Raw genomic sequence first — 16,735 nt, 5'->3', positions numbered from 1 at the left:
TTATTGAACACAAATAAAAACATATTCAATTGGCGAGGTTAGGAATATTAAGTACTCTCTTACAAATAACAATAAATTTATAAGCGAAATTTATAATTGTTATAAAATTGTGTTAAATAAAAATTATAATCTATTAAAAAATGTTACTGATAGCATTATAAATTCAAACAAAATTGTAATAACCAAACGATTTTAGGAATTAAATATACCGCTAATTTCATAATTTTAAACATAAAACGTGTTATGTACACATTTATTTGCACATTTTTACATTACTACGTTAAGACCACATACTTCAGTAATTGGTCTTGTACAGAATAAGTAATGTTGTAGGCATCGTTTACTTGCTGAAACAAAATGAGTGTAAATGAATAAATTTTATTTACTACCATTACATAAAAGAAGAAAGATTAGAACCTGGACAGTAAAATCATTTCCTTTACAATTGGAGATATGAAAATATAAATTAGGAGGTTTTATGTATTACAAAATGCTAACGTAGACTAGAAACTCTATTGTATTCCTAAAGATTTCCTTGGTTTTGATATCTTGCATTTGAATTTGTCTGTTACAGTTATGTAATAAATACTTGAAAGAAGTCTTATTGGAGCAAATATCCAAATTATCCGATGATCCCCTGACCAGGAGAATAAATTAGTACCATTGATGATATATGGTACAACACCAGCAAATTCTAATGGCTGACCGTACTATTGTAATGGTTTCTTCATAAATCTGGTTTGAAAAAAGTGTATTTGGATGTCATAATTTGAATGTTGGCAGGACCAATTAAAGGATACGTTGTTACCAAATATTGTAAGATAAGCGCTACTAATATAATAAAATATTTTAGATGTATTTTAAAATTTTTTTCATCAACTATACTTAGTACTACCAGTACACAGTTGGTAGTGGTTTCACAAAAATATAATTACATAAATTGATCCATATATATAGTATATATATATATATATAATATATATATATATATATATATATATATATATATATATATATAGTAAAATAAATATGACGTTGACTTAGATCATGTTTTTCAATTGCTACGTTTATGACATAACTGAATTATGTACCTCGTTTTAGCACTATAGACAGCAACCGCTTTGTTGTCTGAAGTGGAAGTTAACACAAACAATCAATAAGAACAAACTACTGAAAAGCTGAGTTATAGACAGTAAAACATTTGTTCATGCTTACATTTGTGTACAAACAAGGGAAGATAATAGGGGTTTGACAGACACCGCACTTTATCAGTGAGGTCTGTACACATTCCACGTTTATACATGGAAACATTACACTTACATGTGCTATACATTCTGCCAGGTCATCCCACCTGGCGGGTGTTCCTAGAACAGAATCGTGGAAACGAGCGCTCGGTTAAACTATATTACAATCTGTTAACTAATAAATATATTAAGGGAAGAAAAGACAATTAGCATGAAGCTAATATTTATAGTGTTATATTTGAAGTTAAAATATTATTAAAAATACAGCCACATTAAGCAAACTACGCAGTAGTTCTTGTTAAGTAATAAGAACTGGTGGAGTTACCGTTGGTCGAAGCAGCCAACTAAAAAATATAAAACCCTTACTACAGGTACAATAAATTATATTAATAATACACACCCAGAACACAGATTTTTACAGACTTTTTGGTATTTAGAAACTTGGTTATTTCACAGTTTACTAAAAAAATAGCGCCAATAATAATAATATACAACTACAAGAATTAGATAAACATAATATAATAATAACTTAATACCCGATACTGATGGTTAAATATATATTCATATGGTAAGAAAAGATTTTCAGTGTCGTTTATCGTGTTTGTTTCTGTATAGAATCAAACGTTTATTAAGATATCCTTTGTATTTAAATGACGTATGTGAATAATGAAGTAATCAATACAACTTAATTAATTGAAAAATTAACGTAACTAACAAACCTATTCATTTTGTAGTTTATCTTCTTTGTTCTACGATCATTAAATTATCTACGCTGGGAAAAAATGTTTCTTTCATTCCTCTCACTCCACAGATGGCATTCCAAGCACTTAAATTTGTTGTAACTCAATTTATGCCATTGGATGAGTTATCTCTTAAGTAAATCTTATAATATTTTCAGATTAGACAGATATTAGTTTTCAAGATTACAAGTACATAATGGAAATATTGAGAGTAATACAAAACCACTTAATAAGATTAATATTAAACAAACAAAAAAGGGAAAGCTCTTTTCCTCTATTTATTGATATGAAAGTTTTACCTATCCAGCATCTTTACGTTTTTAAAGTTTTGAGATTATTTTATTTGCGTAGCGGAAACACTGGAACAACAGAACTTTTACATTTGACCAGAAGCATTGATCGTAGAATGTTCAGAACATTGAAAGTATCCAAGTCTTTATTTAAACAATCTTTTCAGTATGGCGGTCCAAAATTATTCAATATATTTCCGGAGGAAATAAAGAAAGCGCAAAACATAAAGCATTTTTTAGTTCAAATTAAAAACTGGTTGTCTTATCAATATTAGATGTTTCTCATTTCAATAATTATTAATTGTATCAGATAAACTGTATAGCTGAAATATTTTATTTGTTACAACATAATTAAGTATCTTCTATTAATATGGGGTGACTTGTTTATTTTTGTCTTTAATTATCACTTTTAGTTAAAAACCTTTCTTTTAAACATGGGGAGTGTTACTTTTTTTGTTTATTATAAGCATACAGTAAAATATTTTTGGAAAAAGTACTACAGCTTTTCAAGTAGATTTTGTCTTTAGTCTACAAATGTTTGTAGTTTGTTAATTAGCAAGATAAAAGTCAGCTATGTCTGACAGTCGCCACAAAGTGCGGCTCAGTTGGTAGCAACGTAATATTTTATGGACTCAAGAATTGTATTAGTTTTTTATCTAATACTATCAATGACCACAATACTTGTAAGAGTGGTCAGTGTTTCCCAGGGAAATTTTCATTTAATTTGTTTTGTGCATTTTAAGTCCTCGAATTAATCATTATTCTCATATTAATGAAACTCTACAACAAATGTGACGTTAAACTTTCAGATATTAGTTGATACGTGATGCATGAAAATGCAAAATAAGATTTACTCAAAGATGTAAATGATCCTGTTCAGTAAGAATATATTTGTAAAATAAGCTTTAAAACTTTAACGTTGGGTGACGGAAATATTTTAATACTTTCAATAGTGCTGTATTTAACAGAACTTCAGTGTACCAATAATGTGTAAATGTTTATATACATAAAAGTTTTACCATATCGTTTTGTGTTTGAAGTGCCTAGACGTTGATTGATACATTTTAATGATTAATATAGTATTATGATTTATTCCGTAAGTCAGATTAACGCCAAAACTAACTTTTTTTCCGCATAATGAACAGTGTGCTTTATCATACGGAAAAGCAAAGTTAAAACTTCTGACAAGTTTATGAAAGAAAAACAGCTGTTATTTACTTATACTGGAACCATGACAAAGTTTTACTGAGTGCACTGAAAAACTTAAGATGTGTACCAGCTAATGTTCCAGATGGTAGCGAAAAAATTTATACATATATATAAAATTTTGTATGAAACACAGCTGTATTTTGTACAGTATGATGGAAACTAATATTTAATAATAAATATCTCCTGTCTTTCACCATCTCGAGAGTATACATTGCACCCTGCTGAGAACAATCTACCTCCTCTGACATGTTTCTCAGATGACATGGCGTTACTAAGCAATTTCCCTGCCAACTCCCGATAAAAGTGAATGTGTCAGAATACATATTATTTTGTTAGTACCTGTTGTGCCTGATATTGACATGCAATTGTATTTAAATCTGATTTAGTTATAAAATAATTAGACAGTAACCCTCTATTACCATAGAACCATAAAATATAAGCAATACAATTTTTCGTTTTCAATTTTTGTTCAAAACAAATCAATACATGTTTCTTCTATATTACATGTTCCGCGTTATTTCAATACAGGCAAGATTCCAAGAAATTCGCCTGAGCGTTAGAAAAATCTATAATTTATGATGTTATCACGAGAATGAGTTGAGGTGTAAACGTGAAATATTATATAATATTTAAAATCATGTTTGATTAGAATAAAATAAAGTTTTATTGTTTGGAATTATATTTTTTGTATTTGTATTAAATATTTGTATTTGACACTTGATAAGCTGGGACGATTTGCACTGTGAACCATGACGCAAAATAAGATGATTGCTCTCCATTAAAAGATCATTTAACATCACCTGAGATCAGTCGGGCCTAGTCGTGGCGAGATGTGGCCTAATCAGTCAGCATAGCGTTCCTTGTAAGATGCCCGGTCCCAGTCGTTCTAAATATTACCCCGATGGGTTATAAAATATTGGTCACTCTCTACCTCATGATTTGTGAATGTTCCTGTCTGGTATTATTGTTTCCTGTTATGGGTTGAGTTTGAATGCTATGTATATTGGGAACCTCTCGAACCTCGGAAAATTTAGATTATGGAATAAGCAACGTCGTGTTTGATGATGTCCTGAAAATTTTCGTGGCTTTAAAATCCACAAAATATCTCCAGAAAGTTTTCCCCTTTATATTTTAATTTTCATGAAACTTCATTTCTACATAGACAATATTGACTTCAGGGATGTTGAATGTTCATCCATGACATTTTTCTGACCATCGTTGAAGGAATTAAATCCGTAGCCTTGTAAATGTGTCATCTCTCTCCTTGGGGACTGCAAAAAATGTATTTGATACATGATTGTCAATTTGTCAGTCTCTCCACAGTGTATCCGGAGATTCTAATGGGCTTTAGACTTTGAATGTTTTATGCAACTCTCACGAAGTGAACTACTGCTAGACATGAGGCCTTCTGAACGTTTGTTAGTCTTTGAGCCAAGAAGAATCTGAATTGAATTACAGTATTGCCTTTTTAAGCTGTTTTATCTCATTTTCATCCCCAACAATCTTGTTAAACAATCAATTTCTTTTTTAGAGAGCATTTCTCTCTGTTTCATGAAAAATTGCATGATGTGCTTATGCAGTGCTATAAAGTAGAATTTGATGAAATAGCATTGTGTATAATATATTTATGAACTCGAATAAACGTGTAAAACTAAGAACGATATAGTTATAATTTTACAGAATTATTCTCTCGTGCATTGAAATACACTATGTAGATATGATCTATTGTTATCATTGAATTTCTTATTAAATAAATGCATCATAACACTATTCTTAGTGATTTTGGATAAAGATTTTGAAATTTAAAATTTAGAATGTTTTTATATAGATCTATATGTTATATAGATTATACATTATTTGTATAAAAGTATAAAGACACTTTTAAACTTTGAGGCTCTAGGATTGTTTAAAAATGCATCCATTCTTTCTATTTCACAAAAAAAAGGTTGTACGCAATTACAATGCACATTATAAAATACTACGGTTTCATTGAATAGCATAAGTACAGAGTGTTTTCGCTTCTGCTTGAAAGCTTATGTACAACAGTAATGGTGTACAGCTATAATATTTTAGACCCTGCTCTAGCATCGTGTTCCATGTAGATGAAACACATAAGTTTAGTATATTATTGAATACACACTGACCTTGAAAATTTGTCAAATTTGTATTAGTTCTCGAGATATATGCTAGCTACAACATTTTATCACACAATTATTGGAATCAGCATAAGAACAAGTATTTTACAACATTGGAATGTTTAAGTGTACATATCCCTTAAAAGTGAGCGAATGAGCTTTTTGTAGTCAGCATTCCCCTAACAGATAAATGGTGGCGGGCAATCGTGGTCAGTAAGGTTGGCGTGACTGTCGAACACTTGTAACTTGAAAAAGGGAGAAGACTAATGTACAGAGTCTCGAGTGGTCTGAGCTGTTAAACCAAACGGCTCGAGTGATCCTTTGACTTTAGGGGCGATCTTCTTAGAAGTTCTCTTTAAATTACTTCAGAAACATACCGTACAGTTATAAAATAAATTACTCAAAGATGGTGCAAGATTCCTCACATGCCACAGTATACTGATATACCGATACAAGATAAAATAATGGAAACCTTATTTCTGACACTAAGAATGTTGTCAAATACTTATTGCTATCAGCTTTCACATTGCATGTCTATTGCCATGTGTTAATTTTGTAAATACATAATACAAAATGCAACATTTAACTGTGTAATCTTGTTGTAATACTCTGCTATATTGTAATCCTTTCGAGTAATCTGTTTAAACAAATAATTTTAAATTAATTAATACATTTTCATAATACTTCTATTAATAAATAAATATATGCATATAAAATAAGAATGATTTTGTAAGACGTTGCAATAAACCAATAAAACTCTACTTAGATACGTCATGCTGCTAATAAACCTTTTGATGAGCAAATTTCGTGTCACGTTAGCGCAATGACTGGAGAGACAATCAGCTAATGGGACGTGTTACTGTCAATTATCCAACAGAGCGGTGATAACACGTTGTCTCAGAGATGATGACATTATACGTGTTTTGGTATCTCGAGGTGTGATAATATAATTATTGTTCGAATATGGTACATCTTGTGTTGTGTTTACTATTAACTGATCTTTCAATCTTACAATCTTGGTTTAGATTTTTTAATATACTTAAATATACTTCAATACTTTGTTAGAAGTTTGTTATTAACAATGGGTTATTTGAAAGGATAATAAGATTTCGGATATTTGCCATCGTTAAATGTTACAAGATTTGCAATACTAAATTTTGACGATTGAAATCTACACTATTCGTCAGGTTAGGGGGGGGATAGATTTATTTCTCTTGACGAAGATTTTAGATTTCAAACATCGAAACATAGTCTTGTGCGTTTTGTAATATATAGCGATGCTAAATGTCCAAAATCCTATGGTCCTTCCACTAACGAATGTACGATACTTCCTTCTGTACGATACTCATACAAATTTTGTTTACGTCCAATTCCAGTCTTCACGTATCATATTTATTATTTTTAATATTGCAATGTGGGTTATAAAACTTAATTAGGATTAATTTTTAATGGCGTTGATGCTCTAATGGAACTGGCAGAGTGGAACAAGGATGTATTTTGCTGGATATTGGGTTACGAAGGAAATTTCTGGAAATTAAATATCAAAGGCTCTGGTCAAGAAAGGCTCTGTCAGTTTGTTGGTAGGGCCGAAGGATAGCTGCGGAGTTGCTTTATCCTAAGCAAAGCTCTGACAAATACCTGGAAGACAAGAACAGTTTCGAAACATGGAGATAGATCTCAGGAATAAAAAATTATTCTTCTTCCTTATATAATAAAGTTTAGATATGCCTCCTAGAACTAAGCAAGGAGGATAAACTTTTGATACTTGGAGTTTTTAAAGGCCACGGCTTATATCAGAAATATGAGATGAAGATTAGAAAGATCTCGGTCGATTAATACAGACTCTGTGGAGAAAGAGAAAATCTGAAAATTACATATAGCTTAACTTTTTAAGCCACTCATAAGGGAGAACAATAACCGACTGGTTTTTAGAAGCGTTAGGGGTGAACGTAAGACTTTTGCAAAGCCTATTTTAGGACTAAGTGCAGAATCAAATACCCACCCCTTAGTTAAACATTGATTTTTAAGCCTAAGATGAGAGATTTTCTGCAATAATTGTTCAAGTTTATCTGAGTTTATATGAAAAACAAATTTTCTCTCCACCTGCTGGTATGAGTTGAGCAGTAATTTAAAAAAAAGAATATTTATATAAAGCATTTATAAATATGGAGAGATATTGAGCTGATCTATGTCATAAACGTAAACTATCACTAAATAATATGCAAGGGTTAAAATTGGTTTAGCGTTACATTAGATGCATGTTCATTCGTATGGTGTGTGTTTTTATGAATCTGAAATCATTATGAAATTTTACTATGCGTTACATGGAGCATCACACCCTTCCTTCCAAAGAATAAGAGTCATATTTGATTTGGAGTGAGAACTGTCTTGAGTAGAGAGGAAATGTATGTTCTAGAACACAAGGTCACATGACGTCATCACTTAGGAATGCGGATTCAACAATCCCCCCTCCCCCCTCTACCCCCCTCGCCCACAGAGGTCAATGACCTCCCCCTCTCCGCCTACTCAGGTCGTTGACCCCGCAAGGTCGGTCGTTGACCCCGACAAGGTCGGTCGTTGACCTTAGCCTTCAAGGTCACGCGATGACCTTTGACCTTGGAATTCAAGGTCACTTGACGACCTTGACCTTGGGATTTCAAGGTCACCCGATTACCTTGCCTTGGCCTTCAAGGTCACCCCGATGACCTCGACCTTGAGTTGTAAGGACATTTCGTCATAAGGCTTGTGTCGTCATACAACTGCGACAACACGCGGCTATACGTAGTTTACTTATGACGTCAATATGAGATCATTGTTATAGTTTGTGGTATTACTGATATTGTATGTTTGGTATAAAACATGGGCAGGAAGTAGTTTTCCATCTGGAGTTTTTTTTTAATTCATTAATATTAATAGAGCGGATGACCAGAGTGATTAAGGCCACGCGCAAGTTTGTTGCAACAGTATAATAATAAGTATTTATTCACTATGGTAATGGATTCGAGGAAGTGTGTAAACAAGTGTAGTTATGCAACGTGTGTGATACAGCCTTGAGGTTTCTTTATAAGCTAAGGAGTAAGTTTTAGCCAGCAGTGCAAGGTTGTTTGTTGCATCAGCACAGGAAACACCAGTGTGATTAAGTCCATGCGCTCAGAGATATCAGGTGATTAACAATATGTTATTATTATATAAGTATACATTACAGGATTGATATATTGGTTAAAAATATTATAAGTCATGATTCATAAGAATGACGTCATAATTTTAGTATAAAACCGAGTTATTTGTGAACGAAATCATTAGTAACGAACAACATTTCATATAGTGATTATTTAGTTTTTGTGTGTGTGTTAATACAGGTAATTAAATATGGAACTTCCTAAAGAAAGGCTATTTCAACTTACCAATGTGTTTAAAGTTTTTGTGCGAGAACATTTAAATGAAAACAAAAGTTGTTTTAGAATTAAACAAATCAAACTTTCATATTAGATATTGATAATTGGGAAAAAGTTTAAAAAATATTTTTCTGTTATTGATACTGAATTTAGACTGAGACATAATAATTTTAATGATGATGATGATGATGATGATATAACTGATTGACTCGATCATAGAACAGTATCATTTTCCAATCCTGTAGTCAGTAAATGTTATATGTTAGATGAGTATGAAGATAGAAAATCCGAATGGGAACAAATTGCAAGAGACAGAGATCGTTTTTAGAAAAAGAATAGCTGAATTTGAAGAAGTGTTTAAATCAATTTTGAAAAAAAAGCCAAGTGCAACGTGAGTGGAAAACTTTCATGTGTGTTAATGAAAGACGAGTTGTGTGAATAGTAATGAGTGATTTAATAAACCATTATATTTCTTCACTTCCACTTGAGTTAAAATTTAAAATATTGCTTAAACCTTTCATATGAAGATGATTATTTTATAGAAAACGATTACTTTTGGTATCTATTTTGTTAAAGAATACTGTATTGAAAAAAAAACATGCAATATTTTCTTGGAAAAGTAATGTTATTCTTAATAAAACTTTAAATATAAAGATTGTGCGCATGTAGTTTCTTTTTATGCATCTAGATTGTATTTGGGTCAAATTTATTCACATCAAATTTCTTCAGATTTTGTAGCTTACGTAGGTAATCATTTACATAAATGGTTACATATATTTTATAAAAAGGGAAATTGTTATGTTGAGGATGGGTGTATTACAAAATTATGCAATATTTGTAGGTGATACTGAATTTAGTGTTTTCTAGATTATTAGATATTAATATATTACGAAGTGTTACAATAGATTTTTTAAGAGTCAAATTTTTATGATAATCTTAGAATTATAGACTTTTCAGAACACAATGATTATTGTTATGTATCAATATATAAAAATCTTCCAATAAATAAGATCATTTTTCAAAAATTTAACGATTTAATATGGCTACTTAAAGAAAATGAAAATGTAGTTGGTTTTTTAGTTTCAATGAACTGCTACTGTTATTGGTTAAATATGCTTGAGTGATAATATTCAGTTCATATTCATTCTACTTGTTGAACTGAACGTGTAATATGGAGTATTCTTACAGTAAAACTTTTATTGTTACAGGAGATATGAAAGTAGTAGTTGTTAGCGGCTGGCAAAACCAAGTTTCAAATTTGTATTGTAAATAAAGATAATAAAACATAATTTCGCTTATATGGATCTTGATAAATGGACTGAATTTAAAAAACAAATATTAATACTATTGATGGTGAATTTTGGAAAAGATTAAATTACCAATATAGTACTTAAAATATATTATTTTAATTTTTTGTTTTATAGGATGGAGTTTATACTGGATTTCCAAGGATTCAAAAACATTATCAACGATTTTGTCATAAAAGAGCTTGCTCTAATATCAACGGACGAGCAAGTGTACCAACTGCAGTTGTTTCAACCACCTTGTAATTTTAACAATCTCCCTACACATTTACAAAACAGGTCAACTGGTTAGAGAAACAACATCACGGTTTACAATGGAGTTCTGGTGTTAAAACACTATTCTGAATTGAAAGACGTTTTTAAAAATATAAAAAATACAAAGGTAAAATTTATGTAAAAGGCACTGAAAAAGAAACGTTTACAAAAAAATTGCTATCCGAATTCAATGTTGAAGTAGTTAATCTTGAAAATCTCAATTTGTCCTAGTTTATGTAATTTAAGAAAAACAAATGAAATGTAGATATATTGAAGCCATGTGTGTTTAGTCTTAAGTCATCAAATTGCGCATATATAAATGTACATGCAATTTTAAATTGGTGGAAGAATACAAAATATGTTAAGGAAAATTTGGAAAAAATAAATACAGCAATCAAACTTTGTTCCACAATTGGTTACACACAAAATTTGTCAAAAGATCAATTAGAATATCTACCAAAAGAATATATCTTAAATCACATTGTTAACATTGATTGTATTTATGATAAGTTACCTGTTTATTTGAAAAATGACAAGGACATATTAAAATCACTACGTTGTCAAGAAAATTTTTTTCCAAGACTTTGTGAAAATGATGGTCCCACAACCGAAAATAAAGGACTGTTTACTTTTGTAACTATGGTGAAAATTGTGTATAATAAATAAATGTGTGTGTGCTTTTGAAAAAAAAATGTTTTCTTTCTATTTACCTTGCACTTATTCTTTATAAATATAAATTAGTGTTATTTACTTTTTCATATCAGCTATGAGTGTAAAAGAGGAAATAGCAAAAAGAACTGCACAGACAGCACGTAAAAATTTTCCTCGACGATATGTAGAATTGAAGGGATTAAAAGACTTATATCAAGCGGATCTAGTTGAAATGATACCTTATTCTAAATGTAATAAAGGTTATAAATATATAATGACAATGATTAATTGTTTTTCCAAATTTGCAATAGCTGTTCCGTTAAAATCAAAAAGCGCTACTGATGTTGCGCTAGCCATTAGACCCGATTTTATCCAAATTTCCAATGAAACATATTCAAACTGATGCAGGAAAAAGAATGGTTTAATGTGAAAGTTCAATCTCTATTCAATAAATATAATATTAATCATTATAAATCTTTCTTCTGATTTAAAAGCAAGCATCGTAGAACGTTGGAATCGCACATTGAAAAATAAAATGTGGATTTCGTTTAGTGTACAAGGTAACTATTGTTGGCTAAATATTTTACCTAATTTGGTAAAACAATATAATAATACCGTAACACCGTACAATAGGAATGAGACCAATTGAAGTTAATAGTAAAAATGAAAGAAAAGTATTAACTAGAATTATAAAATGCAAGAAAAAACAATTTTACCTGAAACAATCATTTAAGGTTGGTGATCGAGTCAGAATAAGCAGAGTTCGTAATATTTTTGCAAAGGTTATTTTACCAAAATGGAGCAATGAAATTTATACAATATGGAAAGTACAATCCACATTTCCAGTTACTTACATTTTGAAAGACGATAGAGGAGAAAATAGTACAAGGTGGATTTTATTAACAAGAATTAAGTAAAACTAAATTTAACGATATTTATTTGATAGAAAAGATAATAAGACGTAAAGGTGATAAAGTTTTAGTACGCTGGCTAGGATTCGATGAATCACACGACAGTTGGATTAGTAAAGAAGAGCTGGTAAAATGAAATTTATTAAAACAAAACTGTTTCAGTTTACCGATATTAAAATTTTGGATAAGTTAGTAGAAGGAAATTCTGGTGAAATGCAAAAAAGTAAACGACAACGGTGATTTACTACCTGATACAATAAGATGTATAATATGCGGTCCTTTCTAACTGCGGTAAAACCAATTTAGTTTTAAACTTATTATTATTTTCGCCAAAAAGGATTATTTTTCTCTAATGTTTATATTTTTTCAAAATCTTTATTTCAACAAAAGTATAAATTTTTACTATGTGTATTGGACAATATAAGTGGTAGTAGGATATTTTTCTTTCTCTGATAAAGATGAGGTTCCATTTCCTAGTGAAATTAAACCGTATTCAATTATGATTTTTTGACGATGTTATTTGCGATGGACAGAAAAACATAAAAAATTATTTTGCAATGGGGACGTCATTGTAAGATTGACACTTTTTATATTTGTCAAACATATAGTTTTATACCAAAACAATTAGTACGAGATAATGCAAACTTGATAATACTATTTAAAACAAGATGATAAAAAATTTACACCATGTATATAATGATCATGTAAATATAGACATGTCATTTGAACAGTTCAAAGAAATGTGTATCAAAGTATGGAATCGAGGGAAAAATAAATTTTTAGTGATTGACAAGGATAGAAGTTTAAATAATGGACGTTATCGTTCGGGTTTTGATATTTTTATAACAGGATTTTAATAAAAGCTACAAACTAGCTAGAATTTCATTATTGTAGTCACACGTTTTTGTTGAGTTAACATCATGGAGAAATTTGATGATTATCTTGGTTTCAAAACAAAACAAAAGACGATGTAGTTAAAGAAATACATAAATTAAGAAAAAAAATATAAAAAATAAACATAGATCGATTGAACGAGAACAATTTGACACGGAAGAATTGTGGGAAAAAACAATTGAAACCTGTATCAGAACCGTTTAAAACAACTAATAAAAGAAGAACAACAAGAACAAGAACAAGATAATACTAAAAGAATTGAACGGAAACGAAAATTATTTAAAAACGAAATTGAATCTGATTCAGTTTCCTGTGAAATTACGAGTTGTAAATCCTCCTCAGGGTTTAAAAAGAAAACAGAAAAATTAATCTACCGACAAAACATGATTTTGAAAGTGATTATGAATACGATGATGGCACTTTTAGACATTCCAAAATCTAAAAGAGGAGCAACTCAAATTCCGAATGATGATAACAGTGATATGGAAACAGTTGGAACGGATGAAGAGGAAGAAGAAGAAATGGAAACAACAACAACAACAACTGCTGTTACTCCAGCAAGATCAGACGTTTTTGAAAAAATATATCAAACCCGGCCTACGGGTGAGGAATTATTAAAAAACACCCGAAGGAAAACAACTTGCTAAAATATTATATTGAAAAAAATTTTACAGGTAAAATAGCCAAAGAATTATTTTTCTAAATTAATAACAGGCACTAAACATATTGATCATAATTATGGGTTACATGTTGAGGGTGATTCTTGGAAAATCGGTGATAAACTTGTAGATATTGACGGTGATGATTTAATTATTGATGGAATACGATATGAAGGAACACGAGGACTTTATGAATTAATATTTATGAATAATCCTAATGCATATATTTATTCTGAAGATGATTTAGAAAACTATTATTTAATTTTAATGCAAACCAATGTACATAAATCTAATTATTCGTCTTCGGGAAAAATAAGATCAAATAGAGGCATCAAGTATAAAAATATCATTTCTCTCGATTATTAAAGAGAAGAAAACCGAAATCTACGAAGTCCACTAATACCGATGAAAGTGCTAATCAACAACAACAACAACAAGCGGCCTCAGGTAGTGGAATAGTATTGTCTAATTTTTCTTCTTTAGAAAAAACAAAATCACAGTCAAACAAAGATAATAATAATAATTTTCCAATACTTAAGAAAAGAAAAGCAAATTCTGCGATGATGATGAACACTTATTACAGATGAAATTAATCAAACGACAGCAGACAGTGGAATAATATTATCTAATTTAAAACCAGATGTAATTTACTATGATGATCCTAACGAACTGGTCGATAGGTTGAGAATACTATTGGCTTCTCAAAAGGCGGGCAATACAGCACATTCAAATGAAATAAATTCAATATTAGAAGAGTTTTTATGAATTAAGAGATAAATTATTTTTAATAAATAATGATTACAATACTTAAATTTTCCATTTTTATTTCAACCTTTGTATCTGATAGTAGCTATGAGTGTTGATAAGTTTGGTCACTTTTCGAATGGTAGTGGTATTAGTTCTAGTAGTAATCTGAGAGGACCTAAGGGTGATGGATTCCATATCGACGATGATGGAAACTATGATGTATTAAATAAGAGAATTTGTAATCTAGGTGATGCGGCAAAACCTAATGATGCAATAAATTTTAGTATTTTCAGCGATGCTATTCAAAATTGTCTTACAGTAATAAATGATAAAGTTGAAGAATTAAAAACTGATTTTCAGGGAAAAGTTAGCGGTTTAATTAATCATCTTGAAACTAAATTGAAAAATGAAATAAAAAATAGAGAGCAATCGATTTTTCAATATACAAAATTAATTACATCGCGCTGGTTAAAAAAAGAAGGATCGTCAATGTTAGTGCCAGTATTAATGATAACGATGTTGTGATAAGACAAGAACTAAACGCAACTAGAGAAAAATTAGAGCAAACCGATAGAGAAATAAAAAATAAACACTTTAGATTTAAAAAACGATTTCGAAAATTTTACTAAAAAACGATTTTATAAATTTAAAAAATGATTATTTAAATTTTAAATCACATTTTCGTGATACGATTCAAGAAATATTAGAAGAATTGGAAGACGATAAATAAGACGTTTAGTACAATTATATATATTATGGCTAGGAGAAAAAAACAGTTGTGCTAGTAGTTATCAAGGCTCGGGACTGATAACATCACTTGCCAATGCAGCAGGTTCAGTTTTAAATAAAGCAATCGATATTTTACCAACGGAAATACACTTACCAAATTACCAATTTTGCGGTCCAGGAACAAATTTGAATAAGAGACTTGCATTAGGTCAAAAAGGAATTAATAAACTTGACTCTTTGTGTCGTCAACACGATATAGCGTATGCAAAGTATAGTGATAATAAACAGAGATCTATTGCGGATCGTATATTAGCTGAAGGCGCTTGGGAAAGAGTTAAAGCATTCTGATTCAAGTTTAGGTGAAAAAGCAGCCGCATGGGCAGTTTACTAATATCATGAAAGCAAAAACCAAACTTGGAGGAGGAGGACGAGGTGGAAAAAAGGAAAAAGTCAAACAATTGCTTTAAATGTAAGAAAAAAATAAAAAGGAAAGTTAGTAAAAAGAAAACGGTTAAAAAAGGTAAAGGTCTATATTTAAGACCGTATAAAGGTTTCTGGTCATTCAAAAAAAAAATCACAATGTACTCGTCAAAAATAATCGATCGTTTAGGTAATAGACCATTGACGAATAAAGATATAATAAAATGTGCAAAAAAACTTAAATTACCACATTTCAGAGGGGTTTTTTATGCGCGATTTATTACCAATTAAAAATACGCAATAAAGAATCTGCAATTATAAATTTAGACAGTTATGCAGGACAAGGTACACACTGGGTATGTTTTTACAAAATAGGTTTAAATGTTGAATATTTCGACAGTTTCGGGAATTTACGTCCACCAATTGAAATTCAAAAATATTAAAAAGTGTTGATGGTAACAAAGTGAATATAAAAATATAATTATTTTCCTAGACAACGAGCCGGCACAGTGAATTGTGGTCATTTGTGTTTAGACTTTCTAGCCGTGCGAAGATGATTTGTGTTACTGGAAAGCATTCAAATTTAAAATGTTCTCTTTTTCCACCACTGGATTTGAGTTCGTCTGATGAGTGGGAAATGGGATTTTTAGATTTAATGACGTATAATTCAATTCCAAATGTTGAGGAAGATATAAATAATAAAATCAAAATTGGTACAGACGTGCTGAGTTTACCAACTGGTGCATACGAGATAGAAGATATTTAAGAATTATATTATAAAAAGATTTAGAAGAAAAAAATCTTCTACCCACTTTTAATCTTGTTGCAAATAATAACACACTTCATTGTGAAATATTATGTAATCAAATTGTAGACTTTACAGTTCCAAATTCTATAGCGAATCTATTAGGATTTACAAATAGTCAAAAATTAGAAGCAAAATAAATGGCATATATCAACTAATCAGGTCGCCATTAATAAAGTGGATATCATTCGAATTCACTTGTAATATTGTTAAAGGATCTTATAGAAACGGGATAGAAGGCCATGTGCTTCATGGAGTTTTATCCTGCTGTAGCACCTGGTTATAAAATTGTTGAAAAACCAAACATTGTTAAATACTTACCAATTACAAAACAATCAACATTAGGT

This window comes from Homalodisca vitripennis, chromosome 1 (genome assembly GCF_021130785.1).
Source record: "Homalodisca vitripennis isolate AUS2020 chromosome 1, UT_GWSS_2.1, whole genome shotgun sequence".
Classification (NCBI taxonomy): Eukaryota; Metazoa; Arthropoda; class Insecta; order Hemiptera; family Cicadellidae; genus Homalodisca; species Homalodisca vitripennis.
This window is presented reverse-complemented; position numbering follows the sequence as displayed.